We start from the raw sequence: 25776 nt of genomic DNA, 5'->3' as shown, positions 1-25776 counted from the left end.
CCAGCATGCAGTGCAGCTACATTAGAGGATCTACTGGTTCTTAGAGGTGTATCTTCTCTAGCAGCTTGCTAGGTCCACCAATGCAACTCTTCATTAACATCTGAGGAAAGCATACTATAGAATCACCTGGAGGGTCTAGAAAATGTCATAAGAGACTGCTTTTCCATGAGCATAGTAAATGAAATAATAATAATAATAATAATAATAATAATAATAATAATAATAATTTATTTATACCCTGCTCCAACTCCCAGAGGAACTCAGGTGGCTCACAAAGTACTCAAAGGTGCTATGGACATAAATTCTGCAATTGCAGGTGTCTTACTGTAGTTAATTGTTGTTCCAGGTCTTCAAGATTTTTTTTCCTAGAGTGAACTGATCATGGGTTTTCTAGGCAAGATTTCATTGGAAAGGTTTTGCAATTGTTTTCCTCTAACTTTGAGAGAATGCAGCTTCAGTAGGCTTCCCTGGCTGAATGGGGATTTAAACCCTTCTCTCCAGAGTTATGCTCCAATGTTCAAACCACGCAACCATGTGGTCATTGGCCCTGATCAGACTGAGGTTACCCAAATCACAGATACAACCAAACACCATGACATTACCTGACTACTACTCCCAGCATACCATTCCTCTTTAGGAATTTGCTAGATCCTCCAACATGACTCTGTGGTAACTTCCGGAGGAAGCATAACAAAAAAATGTCACCGGATGACTTGGTAAATTCCTAGAGAGACCATTTTTCAATGAATGCGGGTAAAGGAAACTATTTACATCACATTAAAGTGTGGAAAGCTGGGGAAATCAGAGGGAACTGTTGTCTTTCATTTCTTATCATGCCTTTCCATATTCAGGGATGGCAGTCATCCTACATCCTTTCCGCACCTTTCCCCACCTTCTCTGCAGCTTCTGTAGTTGGGAGTCGGCTAGAACCTGTCTTTTGAAAATGGAGTCATCCCCCCCATTTCCGTCGACCAAGGAGTTCCCACGGGCAACCACCAGATGTGGCATTGTGTCATGTGATGGCTTCTGTGGGACTCAATTTCAGCAGCACAGAGAAAGGGAGAGAAGATGTCTCAAGCCAGTGTGGGATGAAGCCCTAAAGATATGCGTTCTGCAATTACCGGATCTTCCTGTATTTTACAGTTTCTTTTATATCAATGGATCAGCATCATAACCACTATTACCTCCACCAGTACCATTTGCTATTTCTTCAGTCACTTTTTTTTTGGTTTTGTACCCACTCCTGGTGGGTGAACCAGACTCCTCAGGTCTGTCACAATGTGAGAATTATTAGATTGAGTCTTTTATAGGAATATTCTGCTGATGTAGTCCCAAAGTTGTAAATTAATGATAGATGACTTCTATCCTGGCTCCATCTCAGTTTCCTGGCCACATGTTGATTCTTCCCGGATGGTGTTAGCCTTGTGTCGACGTCCTTCTTCACATAAAGAATGTTGTAAACATTTCTCTTAACTTGAAAGAACCATTGTCACAGTCCTTATCACAGTTTACTTTTTCAGTTGCCATTAGCAACTTTTAATTACAGTCCAGCGAGCAAGTAGCCTGTCATTGCCGGCCTTAATATTATACTGGTGTCTCCAAAATCACCAACTCCATCCACACATCTCTCTACTCTTCCACCCATTCCCACACACACACACACACACACACACACACACAAAATCCACATTGATCAAATCTGCAATGATATTTTTGAGATATAGGCATAAGTAATTTGGTATGTTTACCAGTTGCTCGCAACAAGAGCATACTTATGAATAAATTCCTATTGATTTGTTAGGTTTCTGCTGTGAGAAAATGCATTTAATTTTATTTGTGTGAACTCTCTCAAAACTAAGTGGTCCAACTATAATTAGTAGACAAGAAGGCACTTTGGACTGTTATAGCAGAGTTCTCCCGTTTTTAAAAGCCAAATAAATTTACACAGATAACTGATTACCTTTTCCTTTCCAAGTAACTGTCCGATAATTAGTCAAAGATTGTCCTCCTTGAATTGCTACCAAGTTGCTGTCAATGTTCTATTACTGATAGAGGTTGTTAATATCTAGCCATGTCCCATTCATAATACATCTCTATGTTGTATGGTTCCTAAGACATCTTGGCAGTTTTTTGACATGTTAATCTCACTAAGATGTTCACATACCTTTTGCAATCAATAGCAGAAGTGACGAGCCTGCTTTTAACAGAAGGTGTAGCTTGATAAGGAACTAGGAATGACCTGAAACATCTGTTGCTGCTTATTCGGTACCAGGTCTTGCTTCTTCATGGAATATATCCCGTGTCTTCAAATCACATATTTTGTAGAGTGTCGTTGTAGTAACCCTGTCAGCAGAAGTCAAATGTCCAAAGACTAATTTGGAGAAGCAAATAAAATGGAGTAGGAGGGAATTTCAAGCGAGTGGTCTATATTCAAAAATATATTCCAGCCCCACGTTCATCCTACATGCTAGGGAAATATATTAAGCAGCACAGGGAATCAGAAGTCAGAATCATGTCATTTTGTTGTTGTGTAACTTTACATTTATTTCCAACTTGTGGGTGACCCTAAGGCAACATTATAACAGGTTTTCTGAGGCTGAGAGTGTGTGACTTGCCCCAAAGTACAAGTCACACACCTAAACATTAGGAAGAACTTCCTGACTGTGAAAGCTGTTCAGCAGTGGAACTCTCTTCCCCAAAGTATGGTGGAGGCTCCTTCTTTGGAGGCTTTTAAGCAGAGGCTGGATGGCCATCTGTCAGGGTGCTTTGAATGCAATTTACCTGCTTCTTGGCAGGAGGTTCTATGAAAGTAGATTTCCATGACTAATTGGGAAATTAAACTCTTATCTCCAGTTCATTCAGTACTCAAATCAAAACACTATACTGACTCTCAATATCAATGTATCCATCTATTTATCTGGCTGTCTTGAATTTGTGCACCCGCTTAAATTTTCAGTGACCTTGGTGGCGAAGTAGGTTAAATCGCTGAGCTGCTGAACTTGCTAACTGAAAGGTCTGCGATTCGATTCCAGGGAGTGGGGTGAGCTCTTGCAGTTAACTCCAGATTCTGCCAACCTAGCAGTTAAAATGCAAATGTGAGTAGATCAATAGGTACCACTCCGGCAGGAAGGTAACGGCACTCCATGCAGTCATGCCAGCCACATGACCTTGGAGTTGTCTATGGACAACGCCGGCTCTTTGGCTTACAAATGGAGATAAGTTCCAACCCCCAGAGTCAGACATGACTGGACTTACAGGGAAAACCTTTACCTTACCTTAAATTTTCAGCACATGCAGTTGTATTGCTTTGACTGTTATGCAATGGACATATTCAGTACAAAGTTGTGTAAGCAGAATTACATTCGCATAGGCCACAATGCTATTGTTGATATCAACTAGATTAGAGTCATTGAATCAAATCTATTTATTTACATGTTGACTCAATTTGATTGAGTGGGACTACTCTAGTTTGAACTAAAGTAACAGGGTCTCAGCGATGAAGCCGCATATTTGTAGTTTGTGTGTAATTTTGTTGGGCCTAAATACCCTAAAGGTACCATATCCTGTCTGATCATGAAATCATGACTAGGAGTCCACCAGATAATACTAGGTTTTGACCTACAAAACCCTATACGGCTCCGGCCCAGCATACCTGTCCAAATGCATCTCCTTCTACATCCCGCCTGAGATTGGTGGGGACGAGGAGCAGGGCCTTCTCGGTGGTGGCCCCTCACCTGTGGAATTCACTTCCTGGGGAAATCAGATCATCGACATCCCTCCTCTCTTTCAGAAGGAAACTAAAAACATGGATATGGGACCAGGCCTTTGGGTAATCTTGCAGATAGACAAAGGACAATGACGACTAGAATTGATAGGGTTTGACAATGTGGAATGAACTTACGGATTCTGAGCTGGCGAACGTTGAACATTAGATTGGTTTTATTGATTGTGATATATAACTTGTTTGTTTAATTGTTTTATAATTGCTATTGATACATATTTTATCTTATTGTTGTTGTTGGCATCGAATTGTGCTGGTTGTAAGCCGCCCTGAGTCCCCCTTCGGGGGTTGAGAAGGGCGGCATAGAAATGCGCGAAATAAATAAATAAATAGGTATTGAAGGCTGTATTTCAGAGGATGGAACTGGCAAAATTACCTTTGAAGATTCCTCACCTTAGAAAACTCTGGTTCATGTAGGATGTAGGGTCTCTGCATCCCATAGCCAGATGCAAAATGATGACATCCATACTATGAACTGCTAGGGTCCTCTAGGAATCTCCACATTGCTGTGATAGTCTCTCTATTTGCTTCGTAAAATGAAAGGGCCATCCAGGGTGGTTTACCAGTAAGAGGAGGGGATATGGCTGAACTTGGCATCCATCTGCATCCAGATATTTACGCTACCCTGAGTGGATGTAGGATTGAGACTCTTGTAAGTTAGCAGTGCTGTTTCCGTTGCGTCAAGATTGGCACTCATCCTCACACTTCACTAATAGATGGGAATTGTATTGTTTGTGAAGCCAGAGAATGCTCTTCATCTACTTCTAAGTGCGTTGAACACGCACATACAAAATAGAATTTGATGTTTTCTGGTTAGAAAACAAGACAAAGTACTCATGTGGGCACCTACCATTTTTCCCAGTGCAATCACTCTCCCAGCCTTCATCTCGCTCTGTGCAAAACTGCAAAAGGCCACACGTACGACTGTCTCCTTAAGTGTGAAGGACAAACTGCCTAACTACAGTGACAAACATTGTCATTGTAAATTGCAGTGGGTGATTCTTTCAGGCAGTTTGTCATTTGCTTGCCGCTGTCACTACTGGTGAACCATTTACCTGTTCTATAATGTGCAGGAGCTGGAGAACTGGGACAAGAAAAACTTTACAAGTTTTCTGTATTCTTTTGGATGCCTTCCAGCTTGAACAATAATGTAGATGAGGTATTAGGCTGCTTTCCAAAATACCATTGGCTGAGGAGATATTAATAGTCATGTGATAGTTATTTTTGCCAAAATCACACTACAAGATATGAAACTTGCAATATCAATTTATGTAAAATATGCTACAGGTTGAGTTCAGTTTTTTTTTCAAATTCTGTAATACCTGTATTTGCATACATACATTCATAAATACATAATGACATATCCTGGAAATGAACCCAGAAAATTAATTGATGTTCCATATATATATATATATGGAGGAGTGTGACTAAAATGATCAGGAGTCTGGAGAACAAGCCCTATGAGGAGCGGCTTAAGGAGCTGAAGTTTAGCCTGAAGAAGAGAAGGATGAGAGGAGATATGATAGCCATGTATAAATATGTGAGAGGAAGCCACAGGGAGGAGGGAGCAAGCTTGTTTTCTGCTTCCCTGGAGACTAGGACGCAGAACAGTGGCTTCAAACTACAAGAAAGGAGATTCCATCTGAACATGAGGAAGACCTTCCTGACTTTGAGACCCGTTCAGCAGTGGAACTCTCTGCTCTGGAGTGTGGTGGAGGCTCCTTCTTTGGAAGCTTTTAAACAGAGGCTGGATGGCCATCTGTCAGGTGTGATTTGAATGCAATATTCCTGCTTCTTGGCAAAATGGGGTTGGACTGGAGGTCTCTTTCAACTCTATGATTCTATGATTCTATCTATCTATTTATTATACACATAGCCTGAATGTAATTTTAGGTAAAGGCAAATGTTTTTTCCTGTCATGTCCGATGCTGGGGGTTGGTGCTCATCTCCAAGCCGAAGAGCTGGCATTGTCTGTAAATACCTCCAAAGTCATATGGCCAGGATAACTTCATGGAGTACCATTACCCTCCCGCTGGAGCAGTACCTATAGAACTACTCACATTTGCGTGTTTTCGAACTGCTAGGTTGGCAGAAGCTGGGGGCTAACAGCAGGAACTCACACTGCTCCCAGGATTTGAACCTGCGACCTTTCAATCAGCAAGTTCAGCAGCTCAGCGGTTTAACCCAGTGTGCCACTGGGGGCTCCAAATGTAATTTTATACAGTATTTTAAATAATTTTGTGCCTGGAATAAACATTGTGTACACTGAACCATCAGAAAGCAAAGGTGTCACTGGGTTTGCCACTTAGCACCAATGCGCACAATTTTGGTTTAAGAAGTATTTCAGATTTTGGAGTTCCAGATAAGAAATGCTCAACTCTAATTACACAAATTCAAAAACAGATTTTCCCTTCCCACTCTTCATCTATAAGAAAATAGTCATTATAGATTCAATTACAAAATTGTGCGAAACAACCATGTGAACATTTTACCCATTTTACCCTGAATTGCAAATTGGCTTGAAAAACTGTGTGGTTTTCAAAGACCTCCTCAGAGTGGGGATGAAATTACTAAATTATTTGTTGCTTTCTTTGAAAAATTAGTGAAAAATACTCTAGTGCTGCTCAGTGTGGCCAATTGGCCACATAACTCCTTGATGCCCACAAATGTAGGCAGACATTCTCTTATGTTAGAGGGGACCCATCAGAGGTATTTTAGGATTAATGCAGCTTGATAATATTTTTACTTCCATGTTTCTATGTTCCGGAATTGTGAGTGTTGCAGTATTTCAAAGTCTTTAGCTTGCTTTTCCAAACAGTGCTCTTGCCTCACCAAGCTGCAACTCCCAGATTCTATAGTACTGTACCTTGACAATTAAAGTGATGACTGTGCAGAAGTCATTGATACTATGTATGTGTTTAACTATTAGAGTATATATTTGTGTTTGTAACAGTAGCTAAAACTAGAGTTATCTGGTTTGAATCCATAGTGAGCGTTGCCAAGGAGACCAGGCAGGCTAGCTCAGGAGAGTGAGAAGTGGGCGAAGCCAAGCAGAAAAAGGGGCAGTGGGTGAGTGAGGGTGGAGGCTTGAAAGAGCCTGGGAGAGAGGTGTGTGAGAGCAGCTGGAGGTTTTTCAGTCTAGAAGGGCTGAAGAGAAAAACCTGGCCAGTTTCTTTAGTCAAGGAAGACTAAAGGAAGCTTGTTAAGATCCCTAGTCAAGGAAGGACTAGAGATCAGAGATTTGATCAAGGAAAGATCAAATTGGAAGGCTATTCATAGTAGGAAACGTTGTTCACTAAAGAGCTTCAGCTCAGTAAAAGTTAGCCACGAGCTGTGTTATTTGGAAGAGTGGACTGTATTACAAACCAAGTGATATTCAAAGTTCTATAAGTTATTTAACCGCCTACAACCATACGCTTTGTACACAATAAACTTGTTATCTTTTGTTGAAGACCATCTCATCTCAATTAATCTGCGTCTGTAAAGCCAGATCTCATCAATGGTACCTCAAATACCTCACGTTGGTGGCAGTTACCTTAATTTACAAGTAATAATTGGCCTCCTCTATAATATATTCTTATACACAATTGAGGCCTGAGATTAATTCCCTCCATAATCATCCACACCTGTACAATTAGTTCGCGCATAACTGTACAATGACAAACTGCATTACTTCTACTGCTGTTCCGATGTGCCTTTTCAGATTAGGAACCTCCAGCACCAAATCCTAGAAGCACCTTAGTAGAACCAAGATCACTGCACACTGCACATCGCACTTATATTTAATCCTACATCCCTCCGCCACGCCAGCACTTTTAACCTAGTACCCCTACTCCGGCCGGCCCAGTTTTAATAGTGTCTTGTTGTATTGTTTACCATTATTGTTTTTTGCTTAACTGTTTTTAATTTGCTATGGTTATTGTATTGTTGTATTGTGTTTTGGGGCTCCGGCCTATGTAAGCCGCATCGAATCCCTTGGGGAGATGCTAGCGGGGTACAAATAAAGTTATAATAATAATAATAATAATAATAATAATAGAGATGCACTCCTATGCCTATATCAGTGGTTCCCAACCTTGTTTTGAACAGGGGTCACTTGACCAGGGACTGCTTCTCAACATTAGTACCAAAAGGGTTAGATTTGGTTTGGTTATTTGGGGTGCTGATTCAGAAAATTGCATTGAATAGACCACATCAGCTCTAGTTACTGATACAAAACATATGTCATCCAGTAGTTGCCATCTGCTCTCCCACAGAAAATGGTATTTAATGAGCCTCACCACTATGAAAGGGATTCATGTGTCCAGACACTCTCATTGCAATGGTGTAGTAACGGTGAGGCCATGGACCATATATTAGTTCTTGCAGACCACTGGTGGTCCATGGACCACAGGATGGGAACCACTGGACTATATACAGATGTTTTCCCCACATTCTCTCCAAAGGTAGGCAATCACTCTCCTATTTGTACTTCAATATATAGTCCCAGAAAAAAGTCACCCCTTGATTCTGTTGACTGTGCAATCTTAGATGTTTTGATGAGAAATTCTTATTTCAGGAACGTACAGACTGGAGCAATTACAAAGACAATAAAAGTCTTAGACTTTCCTATCAGCTTTTCTTCGTCTTCTGAACAGGAATGACTCATTTGTCTTGGCATTTTAACTTTAATATTGTGCAAAATGAACTGAATCCTTCAAAAATTCTAATAATTCTTTTAATGCTGTTTCCTTCCTAGGATGGATACCCTTTATTTCTTCGCAAAACAATTTTCTCACTCCTTCACGGACATTGAAAGAAGGCTCTAATTAAGGTAAAGAAGTGACTGACTTTTTTTCTTTTATTAGAAAAAATGACTTCCTATAACTTGGCACATTTCTAATTGTTCTTTCTGCTCTGTTTTTGAAAGTCCATGTCATTTCCTATCTTTCAGCTGTCCTGATTTAGCAGAATGACTTGCAATTACAGGCAGTCCCTGAGTTATAAACATCCAACTTACAAATGACTCATATTTAAGAACAGGCCTGAGACCACAGGAAGTGACAGAAATTTACCCCTAGAAAGGGAAATTCCCTCCTGAAAGGGTTAACATGGGGAGGAGTCTCCACTGAAGCTTTATCAAAAATCCTTGTTTCTGCAACAAACCAATTTTTTCAAAATCCAATTTTCACAGGGACAGAAAGGGAGGTGAAGTCTCACCAGGTGAGCAGAGGCAAAACAAAATCTACAGGGTGTTTACATTTCCCTATGCTATCCGAAGCTTGCACATACACACACAAATACACACATATTTGGAGTTACACTTAAAAATGTACTGGTTCCAACTTACAAACTAATTCAACTGAAAAACAAACCTACAGAATCTATCTTGTTCATAACTGGGGACTGCCTGTAATCCTGTGTTTTCCCAGTTTTCCATCTGCTGTAGATACATTATATTGATTTCTCTCTGCTCCTCCTCTTTTCCTCCAATGTCCCTCATTTGCTTCAATCGCTGCAAACTGGGTTCAAACTGCAAAAAGAGTTGGCACTCCACTCAGCAAGAAGGAAAAGAGAGGAGAGCAGGAGGTCTGTGCAAAAGCAAACTTCTGAAACATCTGCTACTTTGTATGTTCTTCCTCATTGCCATTTTGACCATGATCTGATGTTGCTTAGCTACACGTGCCTGGTTCTCATGTACGAAATGTAATCCGTTGAATCTACCTTTTTGCATTGCTTCTTGAAATTATTTGATGTGACATTCTCTTTTGTCACTGCAGTATGGAATGGTAAAATGAGGTGTTCATGAAAGAGCAACATATTAGTAGTTATTTACTTCGCTCTTTTGCATTTTTCTGCAAGGAAATGAAAATGGTGTTTATGGGGTCTTCAGCTTCATGCTGGGAATTAACTTGGCTGACTTTCGGTATCAATACTGCACCCCATTCCTTTGCTTCCTGGAGCAAGGAATCTTTCCCCCCTTTATAACTCTCCATCATTTCCATGGTTGTGTATGTGGTGAATTCCTAAATGTCCAGTGGCATCTGGTGGCTTCCATGGCAGAACTGTGAATATGCTCTGGGGTTTTTTTATATCTCATGTGAAGCCATGTTAGGAACCTCCTTTCATACTCACATTGTTTTCACACATCACAATTTACATTGATGCTACTTTAATTGCTATGGCTGCTTTCTATCAGATCTTGGAATATATACCTTGGCAAGGCATCAAAGTGCTCCATCAGAAAATTCTAAATACAGCATAACCCCCATATCCATGGGACCAGAAACTTTAATTTTACTTACCTGCACCCACAGAGATGTGTTATTTGTTGCCCAAAGAGATGTGTTATTTGTTGGCATTTCTAGGTCCTCCAGCATGTTTCAGTGGTAGTCTTCTACTGCAGTCATACTGGAAGACCTAGAAATACTAGCAAGGTATCTTCTCCAGGCATTTTCTGGTTCCTCTGATGCAGTTGATGTTTTGCTTCCACCAGAAGTTGACCATAGAGTTCTGCTGAAAGACCATACTGAGATGTCCTCTCTAAACATTTTCTGTGTCCTTCAGCATAATTCTATGGAATGCTTCTACCAGAAGCTCTTCATTTTAATAAGGCCCACTATTATCTGGTTTCATGTTTCCATGGTAAGTCCAGGAATGCATCTCCTATGGATATGGGGTATCATACTATAGCTCACAAAATGGACCTTAAAGGAATACTATTGTGTGGTATGGAAGAGAAGTTCAGTTCCTCATTGTTAATGGAAGGGAAGGAGACAAACCAACGTCTCCCATTAAAAATAACATAATGAGTTCTATGATTTATCTCACAGGAAAATTCCCCTCTTCTGTCGCATATTCTCCAACTGTCCTTTGCCATCTCACTATTTCAGCTGCTTTTAAAATGTTGCTATCTCTCTCTCCTTTTCTCACCTTATTGTCAACTCACTTCAATTGCTATGAACTGAGTTCAATATGCAAAAAGTATTGATTAAGTTATTGGTTGCTTCCTTTCTCCTGAAGTGGGACCCAAGTTAATGCAGCAGAGGGGAAAGGAGCACAGAGGTGGGATTTTGCCCTTCCCAGTAGACTCAGGCAAAACCAAGGTGCTGCAGCCTCTCCTAATTTGGATATTCCTTCTCATTAAGATCTTGACTGCACTCTGACGTTGCTTGGCCATATATGTCTGGTTTTCATTTGGAAACTATTGCAAGGTATGCTGTGTTAGGATTGTACTGAACATTATTTATAAATATGTCTGTTGTACTTCTTGTCTATGCCTAGAAAACAACACGTCTCTTAATAGTGATAGACGTGGCATTGGCAATTCAGAGGAAGCTGCCCTAGACCTCACACAGCAGTGGAATATGAGTAAAAGCACCCATAAATCAGAAAGCGAGATGTGACTTGAACTAATCTCCCATCCACACTGCAGAATTATAGCAGTTTGACACTGCCATGGCTCCATCCTATAGAATCCTGAAATTTGTAGCCTTACAGAGATGGGTAAATAATATCTCACAATGCTACAAACCCCACAATTCCATAGCATTGAGCTATGGCAGTCAATGTGATATCAAGTGCTATAAAATTATGCACCCTTATGGTGCCATACACTGTTGAGAAATGCTATTCCAGGTTCACAACAATCTAAGTAAAGAAGTTACCTTGGTCAGCCCTTAGTAGCAACAATTGTGGGTTATTTTTCTCATTTGGTATAAAGTTGTGGATTTCCAGAACTTGAGTAGTTTCAATGTGCATTTCAATTGTACAACATAAATATGGTTGATTTTCTTGCTTTTAATTTCTTGGCATTCATTTGTATTTTCACTTGGAAAGCAGTATTTTGAATCACTTCATGTTGTTTTCAAAAGCTGGAGTCTGATATTTGTCCTTGATGTTGAAAGCTACAAAGTGCATCCTGTTCAAGATTAGCACAGGATTCAAATCAAAAATGCATTTTATGTTTTCAGCACAAAAATGTTCATATTGCTTAAATGTTGTTTCAAAACACGAGCACATTTTTAAAAAAGCTTAGGCAAGGATTTCAGAAAATTGCTCCAAAACAAAGCAGAAAAAAGGAATTTGTTAGAGATGCATGTTAATTGTATGTATGGTATCAGGAGTGATACAAAGAAACACCCAAACAGAATATAACTACGGAATAGAAAAAAATGGCTTCACCCCAACATAAATATTTCTCTGTGCTGTACCAACATTGCACAACCCCTATGCCTTGTGCATAGCATGTCGATAGCTGGGTGTCACTTTGCAATGCACAACCACAGTGTGCAGTGCATAACTGCAATGTTTAGTGCTATTGTATGCACAACTCTACTTCCACCGTTGTCAACATAATGCATCTCTTGTGCAAAAGAGATTAATTAGCAACATACAAGATGTATGGATGTTCATGTCACTAATAGAATGTCAGCCTTAAGATATAATCCACATAGAATTATATAGAGAGACCTCCAGAGAAGGAGACTCCGGATGGATCTACACTGGCTTATATCCCAGGATCTGATCTCAAATTATCTTCTTATCCCAGATTATCTGGCAGTGTAGATTTCTACAAACAAATAATCAGATCCTGGCATACAGGACAATGTAGATCTAGATCTAGCCTCCATTAGACCCCCAGGGAGTCTATATTACACTGTTAAACAGCTCTTACAACAGAAAATTCTTCCTACCTTTGAAGAGGAACCTCTTTTCCTGTAGTTTAAATCCATTGTTCCATGTTCTAGTCTCCAGAGCAGGAGACTAGAACATGGATAACATTAAATATTGAAGCATGACTCTCATAAAAACTCTTAACCTTCTCTTCTCCAGATTAACAACTCTCTAAACCACTTCTTCTAGGGCAGGTATGGAGAAACCTAGGCCGGGGGGCTGGATGTGGCCCTTTTGTGCTCTTTTCTCCAGCTCTCCTCTCTCTTACCTTCCTATAAACATGAGGACATGTTGGCCTGCCCACGTCCTCATGCTGAGAGGAGGTCAGGGAAGCCAAACATGGATGCAACACCAGCCTCAGGCAGAGCCTCTTCCTGGTTTCCACTTTGGCCTCCACCTCCGCAGGACTTAGCTGCTCCTCACTGGCATACATGGAGCCAGCATGTTCCTCTTCTTTCAGGCCCCTGAGGAGAGCAGTTCCTCTTCTTCTCTTCTTCTCCTCTTCTCCTTATCTGCTGCCACCACCTTCCTCAAGTGCAATTTCCCCCTTGGAAAGAAGAACAGGAACAGGAGGGGAGGGGAGGAGAGCCCTAGGCAGCTGCATGCCCAAGCAGTAGTGGTGGAGGAGGATCTGCCTTCCTTGTCCCTGGGGTCAGGGGCCCAGAAGAAGGGCAGTTTGCTGGCGAGGAGCAGCTGATTCCTGTGGCAGTGGAGACCAAGGTGAAGAGATTCTGCCTGGATCTAGTGCAGATGAACACTGTTGTAGTTCAGCCAACTGGTGATGACGAGGGGTTTAGGGATGGAGAGCCTGATGGTTCTGTGGGTGCCCAGACAGAGGGGCTGCTGGAGCAAGATGGTTCTCCGGTTGGGAGAACAGAAGGGGGTTTGGAGCAAGATGTTGTTTCTGAGTGTGGGAATGAAACTGCTTTGGAAGCTGACAGACAGGGGAGGATAGCATGAGGTCATCTAAAGAAGCAGCTGGGTTAGACAGATACCACGCTGCTCCTGGAGGGGAAGAAATTCAGGTGCAAACAAAGCCATGGGAAGGAGAGGCAGAAGCAGGCCTCTCAAGGTCAACGGAATGCCTTCATATATTGCAGCCCTCAAATTAGGGAGAGAGCTGTTAGGATTTTTACATCAAGCAATGCCGCTACTGGAGTGGGAACTCTGTCTTGTTCCTGGTTATGTTCTAAACTCAAGATTCCTAGTCAAGTTTTGCTTCCTAGGTGGCTTGCCCTATAACTGCAAACCAAAGGAAGCCATTAAGGAATTACCTATGGATTCAATCTCTGGTTTTGTTCCTTGTTTTCTGCATTAATGTTCAAGTTTTAACTCTTATTTTTGGGATTTACCTTTTGCCTATGGGACTTGCTCTTAAGGTGCTTCTGGCCCTCCCTTATATGTGTTTTATCAATAAACTGTGTTCTGTCACGCACTGGGCCTGTAATAATTGTCTTTTGAAAAAGGACGTGCACCTTGTGCCCAGCGGGAAGCCAGGGCGCCACAAAAGAGGCCCTCAAGGATTTTCCTGAAGAAATGGTCTTTAGATGGCTTGAAAGGTTAAACAAAGTCCTTTATTATTGAACAAATTAAACAGATATTTCTCAAACCTTCAATGAGTCAAACAATGCTTAAAAGCTTTAAATCAACTGGTGGCTTCCTTAATCTTGTCCACAAGGGACAGGCAACTGTCTTCGTTAACTGTTCTTATACTTTGAGAGACAAACTGTTTTTTAACCTCTCCCAGGCTGTCTGTTATCTAAGTTTTGTTGCTGTGGGATCTACTACCGATTCCAAACTGCATCTTGGTACCGAGTAAACCTACCAGACAAAGCTTGTAGATTCTCCAGCTGGAGTTCTTTGGGTCTGTAAAGCTGTTTTCCCTCTGGAATTTCTTAAGATTTTAGGGCTGTTTCCCTCAGATGCTGTAAGGCTGAGAGGCTGCAAGCTCCCAGCCAGAGCTTTGGGAATTTCCCCCCGGAATGTCTTTAGAAATGAAGCTTTTCTGCAGGTGAAGCTTGTCCATGTCCTCTAACTTCGCTTTCCTCATTAAGACTGAACTAAAAATGGCTCCCTCTCCTCCCAGGCCCCTGGGGAAAGGAGCGGAACCAAACTTAACAATGATAAACAGGTGGCTTGCCCTATAACTGCAAACCAAAGGAAGCCACCTTTTTGCAGAATCCCTGAAACTTTGGAATGTATGCAAACATTAAAATAGAAAGAAAATAAAGTTGGAGCTCCTGGTACAGACGTACCAGCACAAACTGTTTAATACCACGGCTGATTTCCTGGTGAGTGCTTTGAGCAAGGTGAACTCCTGTTGAGGTGCAACAAGTGCAGCCGTGAACCAGGCAAGCTGCCACACATAGACCGTTCCCCTTCCCACACCTGGCCTTCCCCCTCCCTGGTCCACCATGTAGTCCGCAAGTTAAAACGTTTGCCCATGCCTGTTCTGGGGCTTGGTCTCTCGATGTTTGACCATTGTGATCACCCTTCTTTTGACATATTCTAGCTTGTCAATATCCTTCTTGAATTGCTTTGCCCATAACTGAACACAAGGTTATTCCAAGTGAGGTCTGATCAAAGCAGAATAGGGTGTTACTATTCCTTCCCTAAATCTAGACACTATACTCCTATTGATGCAGCCTGGAATTATGTAGGTTTTTAAGATGCTGCATTACACTGTTGACTTATGTTCAGTTTGTGGCCTATTAAATCTCCTAAATCCCTTTTGCATGTACTGCTGTCCTGAGTACAGTATCGTACATTTCTCCCTGTTGAAATTCCTTTTTTTATTTTAAAAAACTCTCTAATCTATTAAGGTCATTTAAAATTATGATCCTATCTTCTGGGGTATTGGCTACTTATCCAGATTTGGTGCCATCTGCAAATATAATATGCATGCTATCTATTCCATCATGCAAGTCATTGATAAAGATGTTGAATAACACTGGACCCAAAAAAGGAACTATGTGCCATTCTACTAGTCATTTATATGCTGTGCAATCTGGAAGTACGTAGGATATCAGCCCCTGAATCTAGGTCATCCACAATTTATGAACAATGTGATATTTCTCCTTGTGTGGATATTTCTGGATTTATCAACATGTGAGAAGCATCTCATGAGACTTTTTACCAATTCAGCTGTATTGTTGCTCTGAGAGCTGTCTCTGAATGCCCTGAACCCCAAAAATGAGCAGCTCCATTTTGCCTTCTTTCATTTGACCCCATTATTTCCTATTGCATTTCTTACTCAAGTCAAAGTAAAGAGAAAGGCGCCATTCTCTGTTAATGGCCTCAAATCCATATCTTCATTGCAACTGCTGAATGTACAAGATCAGGATGAGTGGTGGCGAATTCCCAATTATACTTGCAATGTGGTTAGATGGCAAGGACCTTCCATGGCCTCCTTCTTATTATTAATGATAAGCTTGTCTTCTTGACCCCATTCACAGCTCATATCCTATTGCACACTTCTAAAGTTTTAACTGCACCAGTATATATTTTTTTAATTTAAAAAATGCTATCAGGCAGAAAACTTTCCCTCTCCCAGCCCTCCTTTCCAATTGACTAAGTATGACCAAATGGAGCACAAGGCATTATTCTTTTTAGTGCATCCAGTATTCTTGACTTAAGGTTTCTTTGCCTGTTATAGTCTGAAGGGCAGTTTTGGGGGCATGGCATACTACGTTGTTACATTTGGTTGCTTTAGTCACATTTTGTAACATTTCTGATTTAATATTGTAATGACGAATGGAAGTTGACAGGTTGTATTAAAGATGTTTTAGGGCTTAGCCTCTCCGGCATTTGATAAATAAACACACCGCAGGCGCATGACACTGGCTTAAATTGAAAAAAAAAACCCACAACATTCTTGGGTCAAATCAATATTTCATGTACAGGTTGCCCTAAGAAACAACAGACTGCTATCCTGTATTATGTCCCAAAAACATGGAGAGCTAATAGAAGCAATGGTGATTATTTGAAGGCTAAGTAAATACATTTATACTGAGGAATACGTGTTATAATAATGTATTGTCAAAGGCTTTCATAGCCGGAATCACTAGGTTGTTGAATTTTTTTAGAGAGAAATTAGGAAGTGACTTCAGAATCAAACCACCAGTACATCCGAAATGAATTTTGAACCATTTTTTTGATCAACCAAGGCTAATCAATTGGTATGGCTTCAGTGGGAAGGTAATGGTGTTTCATGCAGTCATGCCGGCCACATGACCTTGGAGGTGTCTATGGATAATGCTGGCTCTTTAGCTTAGAAATTGAGGTGAGCACCACCCCTCAGAGTTGGCCACGACTAGACTTAATGTCAGGGGAAACCTTTACCTTTTTACATAATGAGATAACAAGATGAGAATCATATCCAAACATGAAATTCATAGTATTGTCAAAGGCTTTCATGGCCGGAATCACTGGGTTGTTGTAAGTCTTTTCGGGCTATATGGCCATGGTCTAGAGGCATTCTCTCCTGACGTTTCGCCTGCATCTATGGCAAGCATCCTCAGAGGTAGTGAGGCCATAATGCAGGCGAAACATCAGGAGGGAATGCCTCTAGAACATGGCCATATAGCCCGAATAAACTTACAACAACCTTTTTATAATAATGATTTAATCAGAGTTGCAAATCCAATCTTAAATTATAATTTTATGTCAGGTGTTCAAATAATCTTCCCAGCACAGCACAGTCTTGCTTGCATTGTCAAAGCATAGAATTGTAAACTTCTTAAATGTTCTCTTGTAATTTCATGACACTTATCTACTGGTGAAAAAATTAATCTTGTTACAGGTATATATATATTTGGAATGTAGATTTAAGCTATTTAAATATGTACATATATTTTGGAGGGACACCCTGTATTTCTGTTACATTCATACCTAATATTTATCCTCACAAGGGAGCAAGGTAGCTTATGATATTTCAAATAATACTTTGGGTAATTATACTATTAGAACATTGAAAAATAATAAATAGTTAATAGCAGGGCCGTAGCCCGGGGGGAGGGGGGTTAAGGGTTCACCCCCCCTCAAAAGGTTCTCCCCCCCCCCCAAAAAAAAACCTGGTTTAATCAAGAATTTTAACTGGTTAACCTAGAGTTATGAGTAAATCAGGTTTCTTTTTTAACCTGATACATTTCAGGGCAGGGTGAAACTTTTAACCCCCCCCCCCCTCTTCCTGGGCTACAGCCCTGGTTAATAGTATTTAAAATACATAGTTAAAATTATAGAGTTGGAAGAGACCACAAGGACTATCTAGTTGGTTGCCATACAAGTCAGAGTAGATCCACACCAATTTGATGAGGAAGATTGCCTAGATTCATTTAGGCTGCCTTCACACTTACTGTAGTTACAGGCCACAGATAGGTTTTTGTCACCTTAGTGAACAACCTACACCAGTGTTTCTCAACCTTCCTAATGCCGCGACCCCTTAATACAGTTCCTCATGTTGTGGTGACCCCCAACCAGAACCCTAACATTATGAATCACCATGTAAATAATGATCTGTAGGATGTACTTTCATTCACTGGAGCAAATTTGGTACAAATACCCGGTATGCCCAAATTTGAATACTGGTGGGGTTGGCAGGAGATTGATTTTGCCATTTGGGAGTTGTAGTTGCTGGGATTTATAGTTAAGCTGAAAACAAAGAGCATTCTGAACCCCACCAACAATGGAATTGAACTAAAGTTGGCACAGAGAACTCCCATGATCAACAGAAAATACTGGAAGGGTTTGGTGGACATTGACCTTGAGTCTGGGAGTTGTAGTTCACCTGCATCCAGAGAACACTGTGGGCTCAAACAATGATGGACCTGGACCAAACTTGGCACAGATACTCAATATGCCCAAATGTGAACACTGATGGGGTTTGGGGAAAATAGACTTTGACATTTGGGAGTTGTAGATACTGGGATTTATAGTTCACCTACAATCAAGGAGTGTTCTGAACCCTACCAATAATAGTATTAGGCCAAACTTCCCACACAGAACCCCCATGACCAACAGAAAATACTGTGTTTTCCGATAGTCTTTGGCGACCCCCCTCACACCCCTTCGCGACCCCCTCAGGGGTCCCGACCCCCAGGTTGAGAAACACTGACCTACACCATAGAACTGAGAAAAAGAAATGTTTCTCATTGGTTATGCTGGGACTCTCAGAAGCTTTGAATATTATCAGAGATGATACCCTTCTGGATCAGTTAATTGAGATGGTGCTTGGAGGCAGTGGGGTGGGGGTGATGGTTGTTTCAGAGGGCGCAGAATTCTATAAGACACATATGCACAGGTTACAATTAAATTCCATTATATTGTCAGCAGAGATACCTGTAACAGCCTGAAACATGCATAGAGCTTTGAGGATAGCTAAGAACAGCAGTGGCCACATGGAGGAGGTTATTTATTTGTCGTGTCAGAGCAGCCAGTCCATTATATTACATTTCTAACAGAACAAAGCAAACAAACAGAAAAATACACAACTTGTGAGTTTGGTAGCTGGTTAAATGTCCTTTGACCAGTATCTGGCCACTTGGAGTGCTTCCGGTGTTGCTGCAAGAAGGTCCTCCATTGTGCATGTGGCTGGGCTCATATTCCATTGCAGCAGGTGGTCAGTGGTTTGCTCTGCTCCACACTCGCATGTCGAAGATTCCACTTTGTGGCCCCATTTCTGAATGTTGGCTCTTCATCTCGTGGTGCCAGAGTGCAGTCTGTTCAGTGCCTTCCAAGTCGCCCAGTCTTCTGTGTGCCCAGGAGGGAGTCTCTCATTTGGTATCAGCCATTGGTTGAGGTGCTGGGTTTGAGCCTGCCACTTTTGGATTCTCGCTTGCTGAGGTGTTCCAGCGAGTGTCTCTGTAGATCTTAGAAAACTATGTCTAGATTTAAGTCGTTGGCGTGCTGGCTGATACCCAAACAGGGGATGAGCTGGAGATGTCTCTGCCTTGGTCCTTTCACGATTGGCTGCTACTTCCCAGCGGATGCCAGGTGGTGCAATACCGGCTAAGCAGTGTAATTTCTCCAGTGGTGTAGGGCGCAGACACCCCGTGATAATGCGGCATGTCTCATTAAGAGCCACATCCACTGTTTTAGTGTGGTGAGATGTGTTCCACACTGGGCATGCATACTCAGCAGCAGAGTAGCACAGCGCAAGGGCAGATGTCTTCACTGTATCTGGTTGAAGGAGGAGGTGATATGCATCCTATCCCGGTTAAGTGGCTCCACTCCCTGGCTGTCAAAAAAAAAGGGCCCCAAATCTAGCATGGTGTAGATGCACCCTATGTCTGCCTCCTTTTTTTGGCAGTTAATATAATGGAATCTTGAAATGAAACAGTTGAGTCAGTGGTGACCTTTGGAGAAACATGAAAGCGGTAACCCAGAAGGAGTTGTATTTATGATCAGCCTTGCAACTAATGTCTCCATTTAATGGCAGACATCACCTTCTCCTGTCACTTTACAGTGACAAAGGGAAACAAATAAGCTTTAAAAGCATGGTATTTTATCAGGTGGCAATAACGTTAGCATTTGCTCTTCTAGAGCATCATATTCTCGGCCCGCCCTGTTGCTTCCAAAAGTGCTTTCTTCAATGTCAAAGGCCTTTCAGATTAAGGGAGGCCTTGTCTGGATGTGGGGGGGGGGGGGGAGTGGGTGACTTAAATCTTTATATGGCCAAATAGCCTGGCAATTCAAAATAACCACAGGATGAAAAACAGGAGTTGAAGGGTCACCTAATGATACCAACTGTTACAGAATGAGCAAGGCTCTTGAGGTATCATTTTCTCCTTTCTCTGTGTTTATGTATCTTCAAGTTGCCTGCTGACATCTGGTGACCCGATGAATTTCATAGAGATAGTTTACAAAAGGAGGATTCAGAGGTGGTATAGCCAGCTTTTTCAGCTGAAACACAGTCTACAGCACACATTCTTCTTAGGTGGTTTTCTATCCAAGTACTAACCAGGGTTTATCTTGTCTAGCTTCCAAGATCCATTGGAATCTGGTACCTTGAGAGTGGTGGAATTCTTCAATGGAATTAGGTCATAATGAGAGTCCTGGAGCGATCATATTAAACAAATGTGCAAATAATCAGTTCCTCCAAAGTTTAACCCACAAAATTATTTATTTATTTATTTGGAACTTTTATATACCGGTCTTCTCAACTTCCGGAGAGGGACTCAGGCCGGTTTACAACAAGATTCATAAACTATACGGCTCCGGCCCAGCATACCTGTCCGAACGTATCTCCTACTACGTCCCATCTCAGAGTTTAAGATCTTCTGGGGAGGCCCTGCTCTCGGCCCCACCTTTATCACAAGTGAGACTGGTGGGGACAAGGGACAGGGCCTTCTCGGTGGTGGCCCCTCGCCTTTGGAATGCGCTCCTCGGGGAAATTAGGTCATCAACATCCCTCCTCTCTGACTGTATCTATAGCAAACGCAACAAGAAGATCACTAGGAGATGAATTGGTGTCAGAAATTATTTTATGCAGGGCTCTGCATTGATTGTACAACTCAGTCTTTATTTTGAATGTCAACGTGATAAAGCAGAACACACAACTGGACATTTGAAATGTGTAACCAGTTTCTCAGCCAAACTCATTGTGCAATCCAACATGCATCCACATGTGTATTGGCACAACATTGGCAACTTGGCTCCTGTGGAATTGAACACAATATGGGCATCCCACATCAAACAGAAGCATGCACTCACTTCTACAGAGAATTTCATACCTAGGTAAGACATCAGCAGAACTCTAGCCAATGACAGTGTAGAGTGACTGAAGTTGCCAACGCAGATATGTAATCACAGATTTATTTATTTATTTATTTGTTTATTTATTATTTCAAAGTTTTCTATACCGAGCTTTTCACCTCTTAGAGGGACTCAGCCCGGTTTACAACCATAAAAAGATACAATCAATAAAATATCATAGTTCATAATTACAATAACACATTTAAAATAACAACTATATTTAAAACTACGGTGGTCAGTCGTCATATAAAAAACAAGTATACCTCATCTTCCATCCACAATCCTAGGTGCTGTCTCATTCATCGAAAGCCTGTCTCCACAACCACGTCTTCACCCGTTTCCTGAATGTCAGGATAGACGGGACGGTTCTGACCTCCAGTGGGAGAGAATTCCAGAGTCGCGGGGCCACAACCGAGAAGGCCCTGTCCCTCGTCTCCACCAGGCGCGCTTGTGAGGCCGGTGGGACCGAGAGCAGGGCCTCTCCAGATGATCTCAATAATCTTGATGGTACGTAGGGGAGAATACATTCGGAGAGGTAAACAGGGCCGGAGTCGTTTAGGGCTTTATAGGTTAACACCAGCACTTTGAATTGTGCTCTTCAAGGTAAGTTCCTGGTATATCTCTGCCTTTGTACCCTGCGCACCTTAGTTACATCTACCATAGGAAACAAAACTTCCACTTGTAATGTAGGTGTCTGTATCCTTTTCTACATCAAACTAGGAATTGAAATAATATTATCAAATCCCAGAAAAAGTGCTAGGATTCAATCATTCTGGGTGGATTACTAGTTCCATTGTTTGGGATTTATTCTATGTGAGAAACATATTTTTTGTAGATTTATCATTTTGCATCCAGAAAATATAATTTTATCCCCACATCTCTAAGTTATGGCTCTCTAGCCAAACTGCTCTTACAATCAAGAAATTCCTTCTGATGTTCAATCAAAACCTACCCCGCATAACTAAAAACCATTAAACCTGATTCTGCTCCCCAAGGCAGAAAACAAACCTGCTCTTCCTCTCTGTGATTGTCCTTCAGATACCCAATTTTAGAGTGCAGTCATGTCATCCTTCTGTCTTCTCTTCACCAGGTTGAATATACTCAACTCCTTAAGCCTTTTTTTTTTCATGTATTTTGTTCTCCATACCACTTAGCATTTTGTTGCCCTTCTTTAAAACCTCTCCAACTTAGGCATATCATTCTTAAAATGAGGCACCAAGAATGTATGTCAGTAAGATACACGTATCCATGGAGGATATATTCCCATATTTCATGTGGCTATGCAAAAACTCAGGTAGTAGTGAACCTATTGAAATGAAGGACTGATGATGACCCACTGAAGTTCCTAGAAAATGCCTAGAAAGGACGCGTTTTGTTGGACATGAATAAATAAAACTGTAAGTACCAGTCCTACGGAAACATGGGTCATGTTGTACTTCTAATGAGAACTAGCTAGTGAGGAATATGGTGTGACTATTGCTTCCCTTGATGTTCACATGCCTTCCAGATGGGCTGTTTGGTCCTTGCTTGATTACTTGTATGTATACACACACACACACAATGTGAATGTGTTTCTGTAACCTGCTGCTAGCCACAAGGAGAGGCAGGTAAGAAATAAAATTGTTATTGTTATTTTACTAACACAAAAACACAGTATGTCACAGCAAACGAGATCTATATGCTGGATTTCGTATCAAAAAATCACAAGTCGAACACTTCCCAAGCATCTAGGACTATGTGATGTCTTTTTGAATGATGCGTGCAGATCCAAGTAAGGTGGCCCTTTGCAATTGACAGATTGTGATTTTGTCAATGTTTATTGTTTCCAATGCCGGCTGAGATCTTTTGGCATGGCACCCAGTGTGCCATTGACCACTGGGACCACCTGTACTGGTTTATGCCAGAGCCTTTGCAGTTCGATTTTGAGGTCTTGATAATGGCTGAGTTTTTCCTGTTTTTTTTCCTCGATGAGGCTGTCACCTGGTATAGCGACATCAATAATCCAGACTTTTTTTCTTTTCCACAATTGTGATGTCTGGTGTATTGTGTTCCAAAACTTTCTCAGTCTGGATTTGAAAGTCCCGCAGTATTTTTGCATGTTCATTTTCCACAACCTTTGCAGGTTTATGATCCCACCAATTCTTTACTGCTGGCAGGTGGTACTTGTGACACAAGTTCCAGTGAATCATCTGGGCCACAGAGTTGTGTCTTTGTTTGTAGTCTGTCTGTGTGATTTTCTTGCAACAGCTGAGGAGATGGTCCATGGTTTTATCAGCTTCCTTGCACAGTCTGCATTGTGGGTCATCAACTGATTTTTCAATTTTGGCCTTAATTGCATTGGTTCTGATGGCTTGCTCCTGGGCTGCAAGAATTAGGCCTTCTGTCTCCTTCTTCAGGGTTCCATTTGTGAGCCATAACCAGGTCTTCTCCTTGTCAGCTTTTCCTTCAATTTTGTTAAGGAACTGCCAAGGAAATGCTTTGTTGTTGTTGTTGTTGTTGTTGGTGTTATTTTTGCTATTCTGTAAAAGGAAGAGGGGCTGAGCAAGGGCAAGATGGATGGATGGCATCCTTGAGGTGACTGGACTGACCTTGAAGGAGCTTGGGGTATTGACGGCCGACAGGGAGCTCTGGCGTGGGCTGGTCCATGAGGTCACAAAGAGTTGGAGATGACTGAACAATGAGTTCAAACTACAAGAGAGGAGATTCCATCTGAACACGATGAAGAACTTCCTGACTGTGAGAGCCGTTCAGCAGTGGAACTCTCTGCCCTGGAGTGTGGTGGAGGCTCCTTCTTTGGAAGCTTTTAAACAGGGGCTGGATGGCCATCTGTCAGGGGTGATTTTAATGCAATATTCCTGCCTCTTGGCAGGAGGTTGGACTGGATGGCCCATGAGGTCTCTTCCAACTCTTTGATTCTATGATTCTATGAACTAATGAACAACAACAACTACTACTACTACAAGATTTTTGTCCTACAACAAGCCAAGCTTTTCTCCAATTCAGATCGCCACTTCCAATCCAGAGGTGATAACATTGTCCTACCATTTCTCTGAATGGTAGGAAGTTCTACAGAGAGTGAATGTACATGAAGCACTTGGGGTGCTCAAAGAAAATGACAGAAACACTTGGGATGGTTAATGTGTTTTAATTTGTTTTGAATGTGTTTATGAATTTTTGTCTGTCGTTTATGATTGCTGATTGTTGCTCGGAGGGATCTTTGCATATTAAAAAGGGAGATACAGAATAGCAAAAATAAAATAAAATAAAATGCCAGCCATTCAGTTGGAGCTGAGACAAGGATAATATGCATATGTTAAACCGGATCTATTTGTAGAATGCTGTACGTTTCCTCTAAACCTTCCTGGAAGGCATTTCCTACCTCTAGGTGTATTGAATTAATCAATCATCTTTATTTTTTTATAGCACCATTCTGGAAAATCTGCTCATAGTACTTTCCAGTAACAGAGAAATAGGCTGTGGGTAGTGGGAGAGAATCCATATCATCCAATTAAGAAGAAAACATTTGTCTTCTTGATTATGTTTACTGAACACATTTGACTTGAAGAAGTTCAAAGCACTTTTGCTTCCTCAAGGAACTTCTGAACTTCACCTGCACAAAGAAATGAAAGCAATCGTTGAGGGCAAATTCAAGATTGCCTTTATTGGATTATTAATCTTGTGTTGGAGCCAATGAGATCCCAAGTGCAATGTACAGCTGAGAGGAAGCTTGAGTTGAGATTACTGTTTGGTCACAGACGCAATATCAGGTGGCTATGAACAAGCCATGAATGGTCACTATGGCACTGCACTTTGAGCGTCTGGTTTGATTCTAAACAATCTGGTCAAAATATAGGATCATAGAATCAAAGAGTTGGAAGAGACCTCATGGGCCATCCAGTCCAACCCCCTGCCAAGAAGCAGGAACATTGCATTCAAATCACCCCTGACAGATGGCTATCCAGCCTCTGCTTAAAAGCTCCCAAAGAAGGAGCCTCCACCACACTCCAGGGTAGAGAGATCCACTGCTGAACGGCTCTCACAGTCAAGAAGTTCTTCCTCATGTTCAGATGGAATCTCGTCTCTTGTAGTTTGAAGCCATTGCTCCGCATCCTAGTCTCCATATAATACAGGAGATCCAGCATTATTTATTTATTTATTTATTTACCACTTTCTCAACCCTGAAGGGGACTCAGGGCAGTTCAAAGTGTCGGCAAAAATTCAATGCTCTTGATAAAAACAGTAGAAAACATTAAAATTAACCCTCCCCTAATAAAACATTAAACATTATTAAAAGGTATGGGCACATAAAGTAACATCACCTATCACACAGAGACATAGCCATTGTCCGTAAGTCCTGGGTCATTGCACTTTCACTTTCACTTTAAATATTCCTATGATGGGCCGAACGCTTAGTTCAACAGCCAGGTTTTTAGCTGTCTCCTAAAAATCAGGAGGGAGGGGGATGATCTGATCTCACTTGGGAGGGACTTCCACAGCCATGGGGCCACCACCAAGAAGGCCCTGTCCCTCATCCCCACCAGCCACACCTGTGAGGCCAGTGAAGCCCAGAGCAGGACCTCCCCGGAAGA

At 41.5% G+C, this 25776-nt stretch overlaps 1 long non-coding RNA gene across 1 annotated transcript in view; it reads left to right on the top strand.

Annotated features, from left to right (window-relative positions):
• Window positions 1-25776, top strand: part of LOC132770090 (uncharacterized) — an 880357-nt gene that overhangs the window by 580741 nt on the left and 273840 nt on the right. The window contains exon 3 of the long non-coding RNA XR_009630984.2: window positions 8520-8594. This is a non-coding gene — a long non-coding RNA (uncharacterized lncRNA). The remainder of the gene's footprint in view (window positions 1-8519; window positions 8595-25776) is intronic.

The sequence above is a fragment of the Anolis sagrei genome, chromosome 3 (assembly GCF_037176765.1).
Source record: "Anolis sagrei isolate rAnoSag1 chromosome 3, rAnoSag1.mat, whole genome shotgun sequence".
Lineage (NCBI taxonomy): Eukaryota > Metazoa > Chordata > Lepidosauria > Squamata > Dactyloidae > Anolis > Anolis sagrei.
This window is presented reverse-complemented; position numbering and strand designations above follow the sequence as displayed.